Here is a 19,969-nt window from a genome sequence, read left to right as displayed (position 1 = left end):
GACTTATGTCATAGGAATAACCCCGCCCTCTGTGACATATGTAACAGAAAAAACCCCGCCCTCTGACATATGTAACAGAAAAAACCCGCCCTCTGTGACATATGTAACAGAAAAAACCCGCCCTCTGTGACATATGTCATAGAAATAACCCCGCCCTCTGTGACATATGTAACAGGAAAAAACCCCGCCCTTTGTGACATATGTAACAGAAAAAACCCCGCCCTCTGTGACATATGTCATAGGAATAACCCTGCCCTCTGTGACATATGTAACAGAAAAAAACCCGCCCTCTGTGACATATGTCATAGGAATAACCCCGCACTCTGTGACATATGTAACAGAAAAAACCCCGCCCTCTGTGACATATGTCATATGAATAACCCCGCCCTCTGTGATATATGTCATAGAAATAACCCCGCCCTCTATGACATATGAAATAGAAATAACCCCACCCTCTGTGACATATGTAACAGAAAAAACCCCGCCCCCTGTGACATATGTCATAGAAATAACCCTGCCCTCTGTGACATATGTAACAGAAAAAACCCCGCCCCCTGTGACATATGTCATAGAAATAATCCCGTCCTCTGTGACATATGTCATAGGAATAACCCCGCCCTCTGTGACATATGTAACAGAAAAAACCCCGCCCTCTGTGACATATCTAACAGAAAAAACCCCGCCCTCTGTGAGATATGTCATATGAATAACCCCGCCCTCTGTGATATATGTAACAGAAAAAACCCGCCCTCTGTGACATATGTCATAGAAATAACCCCGCCCTCTGTGACATATGTCATAGAAATAACCCCGCACTTTGTGACATATGAAATAGAAATAACCACGCCCTCTGTGACATATGTAACAGAAAAAAACCCCGCCCTCTGTGACATATGTCATAGAAATAACCCCGCCCTCTGTGACATTTCTATGACATATTTCTATATGTCATAGAAATAACCCGCACTTTGTGACATATGAAATAGAAATAACCCCGCCCTCTGTGACATATGTAACAGAAAAAACCCCGCCCACTGTGACATATGTCATAGAAATAACCCTGCCCTCTGTGACATATGAAATAGAAATAACCCCACCCTCTGTGACATATGTAACTGAAAACCCCACCCTCTGTGACATATGTCATAGAAATAGCCCCGCCCTTTGTGACATATAAAATAGCAATAACCCCGCCCTCTGTGACATATGTAACAGAAAAAAAATCCCGCCCTCTGTGACATATGTCATAGAAATAACCCCGCCCTCTGTGACATATGTAACAGAAAAAACCCCGCCCCCTGTGACATATGTCATAGAAATAACCCCGCCCTCTGTGACATATGTTACGGAAAAAACCCCGCCCTCTGTGACATATGTTACGGAAAAAACCCCGCCCTCTGTGACATATGTTACGGAAAAAACCCCGCCCTCTGTGACATATGTCATAGAAATAACCCCGTCCTCTGTGACATATGTCATAGGAATAACCCCGCACTTTGTGACATATGAAATAGAAATAACCCCGCCCTCTGTGACATATGTCATAGAAATAACCCCGCCCTCTGTGACATTTCTATGACATATTTCGATATGTCATAGAAATAACCCGCCCTTTGTGACATATGAAATAGAAATAACCCCGCCCTCTGTGACATATGTAACAGAAAAAACCCCGCCCTCTGTGACATATGTCATAGGAATAACCCCGCCCTCTGTGACATATGTCATATGAATAACCCCGCCCTCTGTGACATATGTAACAGAAAAACCCGCCCTCTGTGACATATGTCATAGAAATAACCCCGCCCTCTATGACATATGAAATAGACATAACCCCACCCTCTGTGACATATGTAACAGAAAAAACCCCGCCCTCTGTGACATATGTCCACAGCCTGTCTAGTGGATTTTTATTTTATTTTTTACCACTGTTGTCGTGTGTTACCTGTGCTGCTCCACAGCCTGTCCAGTGGATTTTTATTTAGCGCTGTTGTCGTGCGTTACCTGTGCTGCTCCACAGCCTGTCTAGTGGATTTTTATTTTATTTTATTTTTTAGCACTGTTGTCGTGTGTTACCTGCGCTGCTCCACAGCCTGTCCAGTGGATTTTTATTTTATTTTTTGGCACTGTTGTCGTGCGTTACCTGTGCTGCTCCACAGCCTGTCCAGTGGATTTTTATTTTATTTTTTGGCACTGTTGTCGTGCGTTACCTGTGCTGCTCCACAGCCTGTCCAGTGGATTTTTATTTTATTTTAGCACTGTTGTCGTGCGTTACCTGTGCTGCTCCACAGCCTGTCCAGTGGATTTTTATTTTATTTTTTGGCACTGTTGTCGTGCGTTACCTGTGCTGCTCCACAGCCTGTCCAGTGGATTTTTATTTTTATTTTATTTTATTTTATTTTTTTTTTTTTTTTTAGCACTGTTGTCGTGTGTTACCTGTGCTGCTCCACAGCCTGTCTAGTGGATTTTTATTTTTATTTTTTACCACTGTTGTCATGTGTTACCTGTGCTGCTCCACAGCCTGTCCAGTGGATTTTTATTTAGCGCTGTTGTCGTGCGTTACCTGTGCTGCTCCACAGCCTGTCTAGTGGATTTTTATTTTGTTTTAGCACTGTTGTCGTGCGTTACCTGTGCTGCTCCACAGCCTGTCCAGTGGATTTTTATTTTTATTTTATTTTTTAGCACTGTTGTCGTGCGTTACCTGTGCTGCTCCACAGCCTGTCTAGTGGATTTTTATTTTGTTTTAGCACTGTTGTCGTGCGTTGCCTGTGCTGCTCCACAGCCTGTCCTGTGGATTTTTATTTTTATTTTATTTTATTTTTTAGCACTGTTGTTGTGCGTTACCTGTGCTGCTCCACAGCCTGTCTAGTGGATTTTTATTTTATTTTAGCACTGTTGTCGTGCGTTACCTGTGCTGCTCCACAGCCTGTCTAGTGTCGGATTCCCTGTTTGGGAATCCGCTAGCTTAGCGTAGCTACTAGCTCTTAGCCGTTTTAGCATGGCGGCTTCTCCTGTCTCTCCCGTACTTTTCTGCTCTGGGTGTGAAATGTTTAGTTATTCCTCGGCCTCTTTTAGCAGTAACGGTACTTGTAATAAGTGCAGCTTATTCGTAGCTTTGGAGGCCAGGCTGGGCGAATTGGAGGCTCGGCTCCGCACCGTGGAAAATTCTACAGCTAGCCAGGCCCCTGTAGTCGGTGCGGACCAAGGTAGCTTAGCCGCCGTTAGTTCCCCCCTGGCAGACCCCGTGCAGTCGGGAAGGCAGGCTGACTGGGTGACTGTGAGGAGGAAGCGTAGCCCTAAACAGAAGCCCCGTGTACACCGTCAACCCGTTCACATCTCTAACCGTTTTTCCCCACTCGACGATACACTCGCCGAGGATCAAACTCTGGTTATTGGCGACTCTGTTTTGAGAAATGTGAAGTTAGCGACACCAGCAACCATTGTCAATTGTCTTCCGGGGGCCAGAGCAGGCGACATCGAAGGACATTTGAAATTGCTGGCTAAGGCTAAGCGTAAATTTGGTAAGATTGTAATTCACGTCGGCAGTAATGACACTCGGTTACGCCAATCGGAGGTCACTAAAATTAACATTGAATCGGTGTGTAACTTTGCAAAAACAATGTCGGACTCTGTTGTTTTCTCTGGGCCCCTCCCCAATCAGACCGGGAGTGACATGTTTAGCCGCATGTTCTCCTTGAATTGCTGGCTGTCTGAGTGGTGTCCAAAAAATGAGGTGGGCTTCATTGATAATTGGCAAAGCTTCTGGGGAAAACCTGGTCTTGTTAGGAGAGACGGCATCCATCCCACTTTAGAGGGAGCAGCTCTCATTTCTAGAAATCTGGCCAATTTTTTGGGATCCTCCAAACTGTGACTGTCTAGCGTTGGGACCAGGAGGCAGAGCTGTGGTCTTATACACCTCTCTGCAGCTTCTCTCCCCCTGCCATCCCCCTATTACCCCATCCCCGTAGAGACGGTGCCTGCTCCCAGACCACCAATAACTAGCAAAAATCTATTTAAGCATAAAAATTCAAAAAGAAAAAATAATATAGCACCTTCAATTGCACCACAGACTAAAACAGTTAAATGTGGTCTATTAAACATTAGGTCTCTTTCTTCTAAGTCCCTGTTGGTAAATGATATAATAATTGATCAACGTATTGATTTATTCTGCCTAACAGAAACTTGGTTACAGCAGGATGAATATGTTAGTTTAAATGAGTCAACACCCCCGAGTCACACTAACTGTCAGAATGCTCGTAGCACGGGCCGGGGTGGAGGATTAGCAGCAATCTTCCATTCCAGCTTATTAATTAATCAAAAACCTAGACAGAGCTTTAATTCATTTGAAAGCTTGTCTCTTAGTCTTGTCCATCCAAATTGGAAGTCCCAAAAACCAGTTTTATTTGTTATTATCTATCGTCCACCTGGTCGTTACTGTGAGTTTCTCTGTGAATTTTCAGACCTTTTGTCTGACTTAGTGCTTAGCTCAGATAAGATAATTATAGTGGGCGATTTTAACATCCACACAGATGCTGAGAATGACAGCCTCAACACTGCATTTAATCTATTATTAGACTCTATCGGCTTTGCTCAAAAAGTAAATGAGTCCACCCACCACTTTAATCATATTTTAGATCTTGTTCTGACTTATGGTATGGAAATAGAAGACTTAACAGTATTCCCTGAAAACTCCCTTTTGTCTGATCATTTTTTAATAACATTTACATTTACCCTGATGGACTACCCTGCAGTGGGGAATAAGTTTCATTACACTAGAAGTCTTTCAGAAAGCGCTGTAACTAGGTTTAAGGATATGATTCCTTCTTTATGTTCTCTAATGTCATATACCAACACAGAGCAGAGTAGCTACCTAAACTCTGTAAGGGAGTTAGAGTATCTTGTCAATAGTTTTACATCCTCATTGAAGACAACTTTGGATGCTGTAGCTCCTCTGAAAAAGAGAGCTTTAAATCAGAAGTGTCTGACTCCGTGGTATAACTCACAAACTCGTAGCTTAAAGCTGATAACCCGTAAGTTGGAGAGGAAATGGCGTCTCACTAATTTAGAAGATCTTCACTTAGCCTGGAAAAAGAGTTTGTTGCTCTATAAGAAAGCCCTTCGTGAAGCTAGGACATCTTTCTACTCATCACTAATTGAAGAAAATAAGAACAACCCCAGGTTTCTTTTCAGCACTGTAGCCAGGCTGACAAAGAGTCAGAGCTCTATTGAGCTGAGTATTCCATTAACTTTAACTAGTAATGACTTCATGACTTTCTTTGCTAACAAAATTTTGACTATTAGAGAAAAAATTACTCATAACCATCCCAAAGATGTATCGTTATCTTTGGCTGCTTTCAGTGATGCCGGTATTTGGTTAGACTCTTTCTCTCCGATTGTTCTGTCTGAGTTATTTTCATTAGTTACTTCATCCAAACCATCAACATGCTTATTAGACCCCATTCCTGCCAGGCTGCTCAAGGAAGTCCTACCATTATTTAATGCTTCAATCTTAAATATGATCAATCTATCTTTGTTAGTTGGTTATGTACCACAGGCCTTTAAGGTGGCAGTAATTAAACCATTACTTAAAAAGCCATCACTTGACCCAGCTATCTTAGCTAATTATAGGCCAATCTCTCAAAGATTCTTGAGAGGGTAGTTGTAAAACAGCTAACTGATCACCTGCAGAGGAATGGTCTATTTGAAGAGTTTCAGTCAGGTTTTAGAATTCATCATAGTACAGAAACATGACATGTGTCATAGAAATAACCCCGCCCTCTATGACATATGAAATAGAAATAACCCCACCCTCTGTGACATATGTCATAGAAATAACCCCGCCCTCTATGACATATGAAATAGAAATAACCCCACCCTCTGTATGTAACAGAAAAAACCCCGCCCTCTGTGACATATGTCATAGAAATAACCCCGCCCTCTATGACATGTGAAATAGAAATAACCCCACCCTCTGTGACATATGTCATAGAAATAACCCCGCCCTCTATGACATATGAAATAGAAATAACCCCACCCTCTGTATGTAACAGAAAAAACCCCGCCCTCTGTGACATATGTCATAGAAATAACCCCGCCCTCTATGACATGTGAAATAGAAATAACCCCGCCCTCTGTGACATATGTCATAGAAATAACCCCACCCTCTGTGACATATGTAACAGAAAAAAACCCGCCCTCTGTGACATATGTCATAGAAATAACCCCGCCCTTTGTGACATATGAAATAGAAATAACCCCGCCCTCTGTGACATATGTAACAGAAAAAAACCCCGCCCTCTGTGACATATGTCATAGAAATAACCCCGCCCTCTGTGACATATGTAACAGAAAAAACCCCCGCCCCCTGTGACATATGTCATAGAAATAACCCTGCCCTCTGTGACATATGTAACAGAAAAAACCCCACCCCCTGTGACAAACCCCGCCTTCTGTGACATATGTCACAGACATAACCCCACCCTCTGTGACATATGTAACAGAAATAACCCCGCCCTCTGTGACATATGTCATACAAATAACCCCGCCCTCTGTGACATGTAACAGAAAAAAACCCGCCCTCTGTGACATATGTGATAGAAATAACCCCACCCTCTGTGACATATGTAACAGAAAAAACCCAGCTCTCTGTGACATATGTCATAGAAATAACCCCGCCCTCTGTGACATATGTAACAGAAATAACCCCGCCGTTTGTGACATATGTAACAGAAAAAAACCCCGCCCTCTCAGATCCTGTCATTTTACCTCAGAACATTACAGGAGACAAACAGTTACTCTAGCGGAGCTGCACAGGCCAGAAGAAAGCTGATAATCCATCAGCAGGACCGGTATCTGCTCATTGGTGCAAAGAGGAACAGGATGAGCACGAACCGAGCCCTAAAAATGACCTCCAGCAGGCCAGAGAATTGACAGGTCCATCACAGATGAGAGCAGGTTCAACCTGAATACATGACAGATGTGAAATGGTCTGGAGACACCATGGAGAACATTATGCTGCGTGCAACATCATTCAGCATGAGTGGTTTGGTGGTGGGTGTGGTGATTATTGTATGGCTTTTGCCTTACAATATAAAGCGCCTTGGGGCAACTGTTTGTTGTGATTTGGCGCTATATAAATAAAATTGATTTGATTTGATGGTCTGGAGAGGCATCTCCCTGGAAGGACCTCCAAAGGCTAGGCAACGGCACCCTGACTAGTCGCCTATTTTTTATTAGTCGAATAATTGAAAGCCATTTATTAAGTTAATTTAACCCTTAAAGAACAGACCTGCTGGAGCTGCCACTGCTCCCTTCACCCAGTGAAGATATTGTGTGACCCCTGGCAGGTGAATTAGTCGGCTCAAACGGGTGGTCACCACCTAGTAAATGAATGCAGGTATTGTCTTGATGCTAATGCTGTTTTTTGTATTTGTGATTTTGTGCTCATATTTGTTAAAATAAATGTCACATTTGAGTTTCACCATGAAGAGTCGAAATTGGCTTAATAGGTTACAGTTGTGAGACTTGAACTCCTGCGTGATATCGCGGGATTTGACCACTTCCGGGGACAGCCTGCCATTGTGCAACACAAGCACAGCATCACCTCACCATCACTTGTACTGTTTTGTTTTTGGCTGCAATCACCGAAGCAGTCGCGAAAAGTGCAGGTTTTTTTTCAGTTCCTAGTGGGGAAGGGAAGATGAGGCAAATGGGAGACGTTGTGTTGGGAAGTTTTAGGGAGATTTAATGTGAATAATGAGGAGTTGAAGTTGGAGCACACACGGACACACACATGCTGCAAAAACATACTGCACTGTTACGGCTGTAGCCCACATCCGGCACTGTCCTGCAATGTTGCGGCCTATCAGTCAGTATCAAATATGTTCAATACATCCGGGAAAATAGTTGTGGTGGTTTGCCCATAAACTCAGACAAAGTGCTATGTTTCTGATGGGGACAGACAAGTGACTGGGCGATAATGGGGCTGCCCGCGTTAGTAGAATTATTGCATAATATGTTCTTTGATTTTAACCCTTTATCACCCACCCTCAAAGGAGACTATGGCAACCTATTCACTCACCCCACATCTTCAACCGCTTATGTGGAATCGGGTCGCAGGGGCTCCAGCAGTGGACCCTAGACTTCCCTTTCCCGGGCCATATTGACCACCTCTGACTGGGGGATCCCCAGGCATTCCCAGGCCCGTGTGGAGATATAATCTCTACACCTAGTCCTGGGTCTTCCCGGGGGTCTCCTCCTAGATGGATGTGCCTGGAACACCTTCCGAGGAAGGCGCCCAGGGGTCATCCATACCAGATGCCCGAACCACCTCAGCTGGCTCCTTTCAACATGAAGGAGCAGTGGCTTTAATTCGAGTGCAGTGGCTCCACTCCCAACAACTCTACTATTCATTCAACCTATTCTTTCAATGTCAAATTTAGTCGTGTTGAGTGGACAGTGGATTTATCGACCAGTCGGGTGAGAGGACAGTGGATTTACCGACCAGTCGGGCAAGACGACAGTGGATTTACCAACCAGTCGGGCAGGGGACAGTGGATTTACCGACCAGTCGGGCAAGACAACAGTGGATTTACCAACCAGTCAGGCAGGGGACAGTGGATTGACCGAAAAGTCGGGCAAGAGGACAGTGGATTTACCGAAAAGTCGGGCGAGAGGACAGTGAATTTACCGACCAGTTGGGTGAGAGGACAGTGAATTTACCGACCAGTCGGGTGAGAGGACAGTGAATTTACCAACCAGTCAGGCGAGAGGACAGTGAATTTACCGACCAGTCAGGCGAGACGACAATGGATTTACCAACCAGTCAGGCAAGACAACAATAGATTTACTGACAAGTCAGGCAAGACGACAGTGGATTTACCGACCAGTCAGGCGAGATGACAGTGGATTTACCGACCAGTCGGGTGAGAGGACAATGGATTTACTGACCAGTCACGCGAGAGGACAGTGGATTTACTGAACAGTCGGGCGAGAGGACAGTGGATTTACCGACCAGTCAGGTGAGAAGACAGTGGATTTACCGACCAGTCAGGTGAGAAGACAGTGGATTTATCGACCAGTCGGGCGAGAGGACAGTGGATTTACAGACCAGTCGGGTGAGATGACTGTGGATTTACTGACCAGTCAGGCGAGAGAACAGTGGTTATGGAACTTAAATCTATGAATTTGGAAAGTCACCTCTCTGGTGGGGAAGGGGCCTGAGCTTATGTGGGAGGTTGAGCGATGCCAACTACAAGCAGCTGGGCTCACTTCCATACACAGCAGGGGCTCTGGAACCAGATTCCAGGAAAGGGGCTGGCCTCTCTTTTTTCCCAAGTTGTCCAGGGTGAGAGGCGCTGGGCAGGTGTGGGGATACTCAGTCCCCAGCAGAGTGCCGTTATTTTGGAATTTTCCCCAGTGAACCTCAGGGCTGCCTCTATCCCACTTCATGTTGCAAAGAGGAATCTGACTGTTGTTTTCTACATATGCACCACATAGTAGTTCATAGTATTCAGCCTTCTTGGAGACTTTGAGTGGGATCCTGGAAAAGGTGCTGGAGACTCCTTAGTTCTACTGGGGGACTTCAATGCTCAAGTGGGTAACGATGGAGAAACTTGGAGAGGAGTGATTGAGAGGAATGGCCCCTCTGATCTGAATTATTGTTGGACTTCTGTGCTGGTCATGGATTGTCCATAAAAGAACACTTTGTTTGAGCACAAGGGTGTTCATAAGTACACATGGTACCAGAACACCCTCAGTCAAATGTTTGATTTGATTTTGATTTGATCGTTTATTAGTCCCCATGGGGGCAATTCAGGTGCAGTCAGCAGTAAAAATTGCATTCATAAAAACGCATCATACAAGTTCATAAAAACACAGCAGAATAAATATACAAAACAAAAACCAAGAAATAAGGTGCAAGTCAGTGTAGACTTAAGTGCAACAGTGAGTCCTTAGGTGTTATTAGGGAGAGTAATGTCTGTGGGAATAAAAGAGTTTTTTAGTCTGTTGGTTCTGCATCTGGGCATTACCAGGCATCTGCCCGAGGGCAGAAACTTAAATTGTGGGTGCAGAGGGTGTGCCGAATCCGCCATAATTTTCCTGGCTTTTGACACAGCCCTTGTTTTAAAAAGGTCCATGATGTCCATGCACTGAGTTCCTATAATTTTACCACATTCCTTGACAATATTACAAAGACGGTTGCGATTCTTAAGGTTCAATAAGTTGAGCCAACACAGGAAGGAAAAGGTTAACACAGACTCCACAAAGCAACTGTAGAACATTTTCATGAAGACACCATCTACATTGTAATTCCTAAGTTTTCGCAGAAAGTGCATTCTTTGATGCGCCTTACTGCACACTGCATTAACCTGCAATTCAAAGGATAATTTATTGTCAATTTGGGTGCCCAGATACTTATAATTCTCATAACATCTATGGGCTTCCCATCAATGGACATATGATTCAGAACAGGTGGTGTTTTTCTGAAATCAATGTGCATTTCTTTAGTTTTGTCCACATTTATATATAGAGAGGATGAATGGCACCACTCTAAAAAGTCCAGCAAGACCAAAATGTGGTCTGTGGAGTCATCACCGTGCAGAAGGGACAGGATAACTGAATCATCTGCATATTTTATGATGTGATGATTATCATGTTGGCTTTGACAGAGATTAGTATAAAAACAAACAACAAAGGAGATAAAATGCAGCCCTGAGGGACTCCAGTGGATGACACAACAGCATCGGAGAGAGTTTCATTAACTCTGACTCTCTGCGATCTATTTGTTAAAAAGTCAATAATCCATAAAATTAGGCCAACATCAATGCTCATGTCTCTTAATCGCTCTGCCAATACTGTGGTTGTATGCAGTTAAAAGCGGAGGAGAAATCAATAAACAACATCCGAATAAAGGTATTTGCACCTTCAAGATGCTGCAAAGCCAGATTACGTAGAGTGGAGATCGTTTCATCCACGCCCCTTCCAGATCTGTATGTGAACTGGAGTGGGTCTAACACTCCCTGTGTTTGTCTTAAAAGCTCCTCTTTCACAATTTTCTCAAAAGTCTTCATAACGAGAGATGTTAGTGCTATAGGCCTGTAATCGTTCAGTTCTTTAGGTGACTTGTTTTTTGGTATTGGAACAATTGTTGAGGATTTCCAAAGGGAGGGTACTCTACGAAGTTCCATTGAACAAGATGTGGCAGAATATATCAGCCAATTGCTCTGCACAGTTTTTAAGTAGCCTTCCCCCAATACCATCAGGCCCTGAACTTGTCCTTTCCTTAACACTTTTAAGGTGCTTAAAGGACCACACCTCTATCAATGGATGTTAATATTACTGGGCTCACTGGGTTACTGGGTCGATTACTGGGTTGATAGATTTCGTAATCATGTAATCAGACCTGCAACCATGTGTTTTGGTCACTCAGTATCAAGAAAAGCGTGGAGCTGTCAACTGATCACCACCTGGTGATGAGTCGGCTCAGGTGGCAAGGTAAGCCACCGAGCTCACCTGGAAGACCTAAACATGTTGTGAGGGTTTTCTGGGAACGCTTGGTGAAACAGCCTGACCGGACGGCCTTCAACTCGCTCCTCCAAAGAAATGTCTTCAACATCAACACCATCCTCCCCCATGGCCACGTGAGGAAACTGCTGAACTTCGGTCTACCTCATTCCACATCTTTGGATTAAGGACTTTCGGTCAGGTCACTCACAGAGAGTCAGGATTGGCCCCCACATATCCACAGGTCTCACACCACACCCTTGGTAAAGAAGGCACAGCAAAGACTCCACTTCCTGAGAATCCTTAGGAAAAATAACATAAACCAGAGTCAGAGACTGCTTGTGTCTTTTTCCCACTCTATCATGGAGAGCATCCTCACGTACTGCCTCTATATATGGTTTACCAGCTGCACAGGGGCAACCAGGAAAGAGCTCTGGAGAAGAACTCTGGGTGCCCTCTACCCACAATTGGGGACCTTCATGGCTCTGACTGTCTCAGGAGAACCAACACCATCCTTAATGACTCGTCCCACCCTGGACATTCTCTGTTTGAGCTGCTGCCATTAGGAAGATGGTACAGGACGATTAAAGCAAGAACAAACAGACTGAAAAACAGTTTCTATCCAACTGCTGTTAGAGCTTTGAATGGAACCAAACAGCCAGGTCACATGACACTGTTGTGTGGGCCGCTGAAGAGGAGGTACTGCTGGCCCATCACCACCAGATGGTGCCCTGCTTGGAGTGCGGGCTTCAAGCCCGAGAGGGCGCCGGAGCCACTGGGAGTGACAGCTGTCACTCATCATCAGCACCAGCTGTCACTCAGTCAACTCATCACCATCACCATAAAGGCCGGACTGCAACTCCACCTCCTCGCCGAGAAATCAGCTACCTTGAAGGTAATTTTCTCTGCTGAACAAAACCTTGTGTAATAGTCTGAACTTCTTTTGCAGCCGTTTTCCTGTGGTGATTGCCTTATCTGTGGGATTGGCGTTTGGTGTGATCAGCGACGGCTTCGCTTCACACCCCAACCAGATAAGTGGTTAGACAGGAGCTGCACGAGTGTGTGATTGGAGGTGGAGGTGCTCCCTCCTTACTGAACACAGACTGTGGGATTACTGAGTGTGCGTACTCACACTCACCTGTGCTGTTTCTGTTCTCTGCCAGCAGTACCAGGTCTGACAGCTGAAGACGGTGACCACCTGGGGACCCAGGACTTGGCGGTTCCGGTGTTCTTCAGATCCGTTGGTGGTGAGGGCCGTGTGGGATCTGGCTCGGTTCTGGACGGGCGTCTCCTATCCTCAAGCCTGCCCACACGTCACCCAACGTGTAATTGACTGTAGTCCCAAACTGATTGTTGTCTGTATTCCGTTGTGCACAATTTACAACATTGAATTGTTACTGTTTGGCTTATCCATTGCCCGTTCTTTTACGCCCCCTGTTGTGGGTCCGTGTTCCTACACTTTCACAACAGACACACTGGAAATGAGGGAAATATTTGTTAATGTGCGGTATCCACAGTTTTGTACTTACGTTTCTCTTTTTTATATGTAATCTCTTTTTTGCTACTATCTACTGTGGGGAAAATAAGTATTTGATCCACTGTCGATTTTGCAGGTTTTCCCACCTACAAAGAATGTAGAGGTCTGTAGTTTGTATCGTAGGTACACTTCAACTGTGAGAGACATAATCTAAAAATAATAATAATAAAATCACATTATATGATTTTTAAATAATTAATTTGTATTTTATTGCATGAAATAATTATTTGATACAATAGAAAAACGGAACTTAATATTTGGTACAGAAACCTTTGTTTGCAGTTCCAGAGCTCAGACATTTCCTGTAGTTCTTAACCAAGTCTGCACACTGCAGCAGGGATTTTGGTCCACTTCTCCATACAGATCTTCTCCAGATATTTCAGGTTTGGAGTTTCAGCTCCCTCCTAAGATTTTCTATTGAGTTCAGGTCTGTTAGTCAGGCCACTCCAGGACCTTGAAATGCTTCTTATGGAGCCCCTCCTGAGTTGCCCTGTGTTTGGGGTCATTGTCATGCTGGAAGACCCAGCCATGACCCATCTTCAATGCTCTTACTGAGGGAAGGTGGTTGTTTGACAAAATCTCACGATACATGACCCCATCCATCCTCCCTTCAATACAGTGCAGTCGTCCTGACCCCTTTGCAGAAAAGCTCTCCCAAAAATGATGTTTCCACTCCCATGCTTCACGGTTGGGACAGTGTTCTTGGGGTTGTTCTCATCCTCCAAACACAGCGAGTGGCGCTGATACCAAAAAGCTCTATTTTGGTCTCATCTGACCACATGACCTTCTCCCATGCCTCCTCTGGATCATCCAGATGGTCACTGGTGAACTTCAAACGGGCCTGGACATGTGCTGGCTTGAGCAGGGGGACCTTGCTGCCCTGCAGGATTTTAAACCATGACACCATCATGTGTTACTAATGTAATCTTTGTGACTGTTGTCCCAGCTCTCTTCAGGTCATTGACCAGGTCCTCCTGTGTAGTTCAGGACTTTCTCAGAATCATCCTTACCCCACGAGTTGAGATCTTGCAAGGAGCCCCAGACTGAGGAAGATTGACAGTCATCTTGTGTTTCTTCCACTTTCTAATAAATAATCATAACAGTTGTTGTCTTCTACCAAGCTGCTTGCCTGTTGTCCTGTAGTCCATCCCAGCCTTGTGCAGGTCTACAGTTTTGTCCCTGGTGTCCTTAGACAGCTCTTTGGTCTTGGCCATGGTGGACAGGTTGGAGTGTGATTGATTGAGTGTGTGAACAGGTGTCTTTTATACAGGTAACAAGTTCAAACAGGTGCAATTAATACAGGTAAAGAGTGCAGAATAAGAGGCTTCTTAAAGAAAAATTAACAGGTCTGTGTGAGACAGAATTTTTACTGGTTGGTCTGTGCTCAAATACTTATTTCATGCAATAAAATGCACATTAATTATTTAAAAATCAAATAATGTAATTTTTCACATTTTGTTTAGATTCTGTCTCTCACAGTAGTGAAGTGTACCTAAAAAAACTGATTGGAAAACTGATTGGTGGGATCAAATGCTTTTACTTAATTGTTAGGTGGGTCAAATACTCATTTGCCCCACTGTACTTATCATTTTTTTTTATTTTTTTTTTATTTTGCACTCTGGGCACACCTTTTCATTCTGTTAAATTTGATGTTTATTTTTCTTTTATTCTCCAGACCCTTCAAGTCTGCACATGGTTTACTCGGGTTTATATTTGTACTGAAAGAACTCAGCCACATGGGGTGTGCAGCCAGTACATTCTGAGTGCCGGTCCCAAGCCTGGATAAATGAGGAGGGTTGCGTCAGGAAGGGCATCCGGCGTAAAACAAGCCAACCCAACTATGCAGACTCAGAATCGAATTCCCATACGGGATCGGTCGCGGCCCGGGTTAACAACGTCCGCCACCGGTGCTATTGCCCAACAGGGTGCCGGTGGAAATTGGGCTATTGCTGGGCGAAGACGATGAAGAAGAGGAGGAAAACGTTGCCACCAACAGCGGGAGAAGAAGAAAACTAGAAGGGTGGAAAAGAGAATGGGGACTTTGAATGTTGGTAGTATGACTGGTAAAGGGAGAGAGCTGGCTGATATGATGGAGAGGAGAAAGGTAGATATATTGTGTGTGCAAGAGACCAAGTGGAAGGGAAGTAAGAGCAGGAGCATCGGCGGTGGGTACAAGTTGTTGTACCATGGTGAGGACAGGAAGAGAAATGGTGTTGGGGTCATTTTAAAGGAAGAGTATGTTAAAAGTGTGTTGGAGGTTAAGCGAGTGTCTGACAGGGTGATGAGTGTGAAGTTGGAAATTGAGGGGGTGATGATGAATATCATCAGTGCATATGCCCCACAGGTAGGTTGTGAGATGAAGGAGAAAGAAGATTTCTGGAGTGTGTTAGATGAGGTGGTGGAGAGTGTGCCCAAGCATGAAAGAGTGGTGATAAGAGCAGACTTCAATGGGCATGTTGGTGAAGGGAACAGAGGTGATGAGGAAGTAATGGGTAGATATGGTATCAAGGATAGGAATGGGGAAGGACAGATGGCAGTTGATTTTGCAAAAAGGATGGAAATGGCTGTGGTGAATACCTACTTTAAGAAAAGGGAGGAGCACAGGGTAACATATAAGAGTGGAGGAAGGTGCACACAAGTGGACTACATTCTTTATAGGAGATGCAAGCTAAAAGAAATCAGAGGCTGTAAGGTGGTGGCAGGAGAGAGTGTCACTAGACAGTATAGGATGGTTATTTGTAGGATGACTTTAGAGGTAAAGAAGAAGAAGAGAGTGAGAGCTCAACAAAGGATCAGATGGTGGAAGCTGAAGGAGGAAGACTGTTGTGTGAAATTTAGCGAGCAGGTGAGAGAAGCACTAGTTGGAGGGGAAGCAGTTTTGGACAATACTGCGGATGTGGTGAGGGAGACAGCTAGGACAGTACTGGGTATGACAACTGGACAGTGGAAGGAAGACAAGGAGACTTGGTGGTGGAATGAAGAGGTCCAGGAAAGCATAAGGAGAAAGAGGGTGGCGAAAAAGTTTTGGGATAGTCGGAGAGATGAAAAAAGTAGACAGGAGTACAAGGTGATGCGGCGTAAGGCGAGAAGAGAAGTGGCAAAAGCAAAGGAAAAGGCATATTGCGAGCTGTACAAGAAGTTGAATACTAAGGAAGGAGAAAGGGACTTGTACTGATTGGCCAGACAAAGGGACAGAGCTGGAAAGGATGTGCAGCAGGTAAGGGTGGTAAAAGATGCACATGGTAATGTGCTGACAAGTGAGGAGTGTGTGCTGAGAAGGTGGAGGGAATATTTTGAAGAGTTGATGACTAAAGAAAATGAGCGAGAGAAAAGGCTGGATGATGTGGTGAGAGTAAATCAGGAAGTAAAAGAGATTAGCAAGGAAGAAGTGAGGGCTGCTATGAAGAGGATGAAGAGTGGAAAGGCAGTTGGTCCAGATGACATTCCAATGGAGGCATGGAAATGTCTAGGAGAGATGGCAGTAGAGTTTCTAACCAGATTGTTTAATAAAATCTTGGAAAGTGAGTGGATGCCTGAGGAGTGGAGACGAAGTGTGCTGGTTCCTATTTTCAAGAACAAGGGTGATTTGCAGAGCTGCAGTACCTACAGAGGCATAAAGCTGATCAGCCACAGCATGAAGTTATGGGAAAGAGTAGCAGAAACTAGGCTTAGAAAACAGGTGAAGATCTGTGAGCAGCAATATGGTTTCATGCCGCGAAAGATCACTACAGATGCAATGTTTGCTCTGAGAATACTGTTGGAAAAGTACAGAGAAGGACAGAAAGAGTTACATTGTGTGTCTGTGGACTTAGAAAAAGCTTATGATAGGGTGCCAAGAGAAGAGTTGAGGCATTGTATGAGGAAGTCTGGAGTGGCAGAGAAGTAAGTTAGGGTAGTGCACGACATGTACAAGAATAGTGTGACAGCGGTGAGATGCGCAGTCAGAATGACAGACTCATTCAAGGTGGAGGTGGGATTACACCAAGGATCAGCTCTGAGTCCTTTCTTGTTTGCAGTGGTGATGGACAGGTTGACAGATGAGATCAGACAGGAGTCCCCATGGACTATGATGTTTGCAGATGACACTGTGATCTGTAGTGAGAGTAGAGAGCAAGTTGAGTCTAGTCCGGAGAGGTGGAGACATGCTTTGGAGAGAAGGGGAAGCAAAGTCAGTAGAAGCAACACTGAGTACATGTGTGTGAATGAGAGGGAGCCCAGTGGAATAGTGCAGTTACAAGGAGTAGAAGATCCTTGAGAAAGTGGTAGATGAACAACTCACCCAACATCTGGAGGATGAGCAACTATTACATCCCATGCAGTTTGGGTTTCGTGAAAATCACTCGACTGAAACTGCCTGCTGCTTGCTCATTGAAACAATAAAATCAAACCTAGACAATGGAGGGGTTGTAGGAGCTATTTTTTTTAGATCTCCAAGGCATTTGACACCGTTAGCCACCCCATATTACTGTCGAAACTAACACAATATAAACTGTCTTCAAATACTCTGGCCTGGATTAAGTCCTATCTGTCCGACCATTCGCAGTGTGTCTGCATCAATAACATCAGTTCATCTATAGAAAATATCCATTTTGGTTTACCACAGGGCTCTAATATCGGCCCTCTCCTTTTCTCACTCTATATAAATGACCTTCCATCTGTGTGCCAAGATGTACATGTCCAGATGTACGCAGATGACACGGTCATTTATGCCTGGGGGAAGGATGCAGAACAGGTAGCTAATAAACTCACCGTGGCCATGGAGAAGGTAGCCAGGTGGCTACATGACTCATACCTCACTCTAAACATAAAGAAAACTGCCACAATGTATTTCACTAATAAATGCAAAAAGTCACCCTTTCCCAATATTATAGTAAATGGAGAAACAATTCAGAATGTGACAGAGTACAACTATTTAGGTATCATGTTAGACCCCACACTCACCTTCAAAAAACACGTTAAACAACTGTGTCAAAGCCTCAAATACAATATTAAAACTTTTAAATGCATCAGAAACTCACTCAAACAAGGAGCGGCACAAATCTTCTTTAATGCCATGATAATGTCCCGTGTTTACTACTGCATAACCTGCTGGTCCCAGGCAGGAAAAACTACCCTCAGGCCATTAGAATCACTTCACAAGCAAGCCCTAAAAGTACTGGACAGGAAACCAAGACAATACCATCATTGTCATATTCTAGAAAAACATGGACTCCTCAGTTTTGACAATATCCAGAGATTTGCCTCAATTCGTCTGGTCTTCAGAATCTTAAATAACTCTGCACCTGCACCACTTAAGGATTTTGTTCACTTCACACCTTACGGTCACTACCAGAGCCACACGAGCCTCCACCAGGGGGCAGTGTGCCATCCCAAAGCGCAAAACTTCATTTGCACAAACTGCCTTTTCTTATAATGCCATAAAAGAATGGAATAATCTTCCAAACGAACTAAAACATCAGACAAACTATATCACCTTCACAGCAGAGCTTAAACAGTGGTTAGGGAACAACCAAACCTGCCAGCACTAATATTACTGTGTAGAAGTGGTTATTTGTTATTTATGTCTTGATATAAAATGATAGATATATTAGGTAGGTCACTATGTATTTATTTATTTATTTATTTTTAAGATAAGGACTTGTCTGTAATTGCAATCATTGTTGAAATCTGTCATTTATTTTGTATATGTGTGAAAGTTGGAGCGGTTGTGGGAGTGTGTGTGTGTGACAGTGTCGGACTGTATGTGTGGTATTGTTGGACTGAGTATTCCTTCACTGTATTTTATTATGTAATGGGGACTGCAGATGGAAACTAGCTATTTAGTTACAATCTGGTACAGATCATCTTTGTGATTAATGTCTCTGTACATTGTCCCTTTTCAAATAAAGGCGAGTAATAATAATAATAATAATAATAATAATAATAATACACAACAGATATTCTCCTGATTTAAGATGAATTTATGTCACAGCCTGTTGAGCACCTCTGTGACATATGTAACAGAAATCACACTGACAATAGTACACACACACACACACAAATCCATCCTGCACTTTTCCATCTGAAATTCACTAAGGGTAAGTTTTTTCACCCTCAGCTGCTCCCACTGTGCATAAGTGGGTTCATTTATTGTGGGGCCACTTAATTTTGATTCACGTTTTGTTTGTGAGGATCCTGGATGCAGCTTTCTTGCACATCTTTCCACCTGCAATTTATGGAGCTGGAGGAGAAATCATTCTGTTGTATGCTGCCATCTAGTGGAGGTATTGTTGTATGAGTTAAACTGATATCACTGTATTGATTAATGTACTTACTGAATGTGTTGCCTTAATCATTATCAGAAAAACAGCCCCCCCCCCCCCCCCCCCCGAGAAACTTTTCAGGAGCCGCCACTGCACTCAGCACACACACACACACACACACACACACACACACACACACACACACACACACACACACACACACACACACACATATATATATTATCAATAAGTCAGTGACTCAGCACATAAATGACATCAATCAATAACTTATCACATCAAAACGAAAAAAAATAAATGAAGTAAAATAAATGAGTTAACACATAAAAATAAATCAATGAATGAATAACTAGAATAAATAAATGATCCATCTAAAGAGGCCGAAGTCTGTCGTCTCTGAAAGGTTCCAGGTCTTCAGGTACCACGTGTCCTTTGATTTACTGATAAACACCTTCACCACGCCCATTTTACCAGCCCGCGGATCAATACTGATTATTGATGGAAGGAGAAATAAATAAACACTAAGAGCTCATTGTTTCGGAGGAACTCACAGAAGCGCTGGAGCGTCCGGTTCCGTTCGGTCCTGGTCGCGCTGCGTCCGAACACTGCAGAGGGGGCGTGGCCACAGCGCCACTGCAGTGATGACGTGCACACCCGCAGTCACACG

General features: G+C 44.0%; 1 protein-coding gene across 4 annotated transcripts in view; it reads right to left on the bottom strand.

Moving 5' to 3' along the window:
- LOC117505819 overlaps positions 1 to 19,963 on the bottom strand; it is a 191,633-nt gene extending 171,670 nt beyond the window's left edge. For all 4 annotated transcript variants that reach the window (XM_034165358.1, XM_034165360.1, XM_034165359.1 and 1 more), the window contains exon 1: positions 19,854 to 19,963. The gene's annotated coding sequence lies outside the window, so the exon portion shown is untranslated. The remainder of the gene's footprint in view (positions 1 to 19,853) is intronic.
- Between the last annotated feature and the right edge of the window lie 6 nt (positions 19,964 to 19,969).

This window comes from Thalassophryne amazonica, unplaced genomic scaffold (assembly GCF_902500255.1).
Source record: "Thalassophryne amazonica unplaced genomic scaffold, fThaAma1.1, whole genome shotgun sequence".
In the NCBI taxonomy this organism is placed as follows: domain Eukaryota; kingdom Metazoa; phylum Chordata; class Actinopteri; order Batrachoidiformes; family Batrachoididae; genus Thalassophryne; species Thalassophryne amazonica.
Note: the sequence above shows the minus strand (reverse complement) of the source record. Positions and strands in the feature narration are given on the sequence as shown.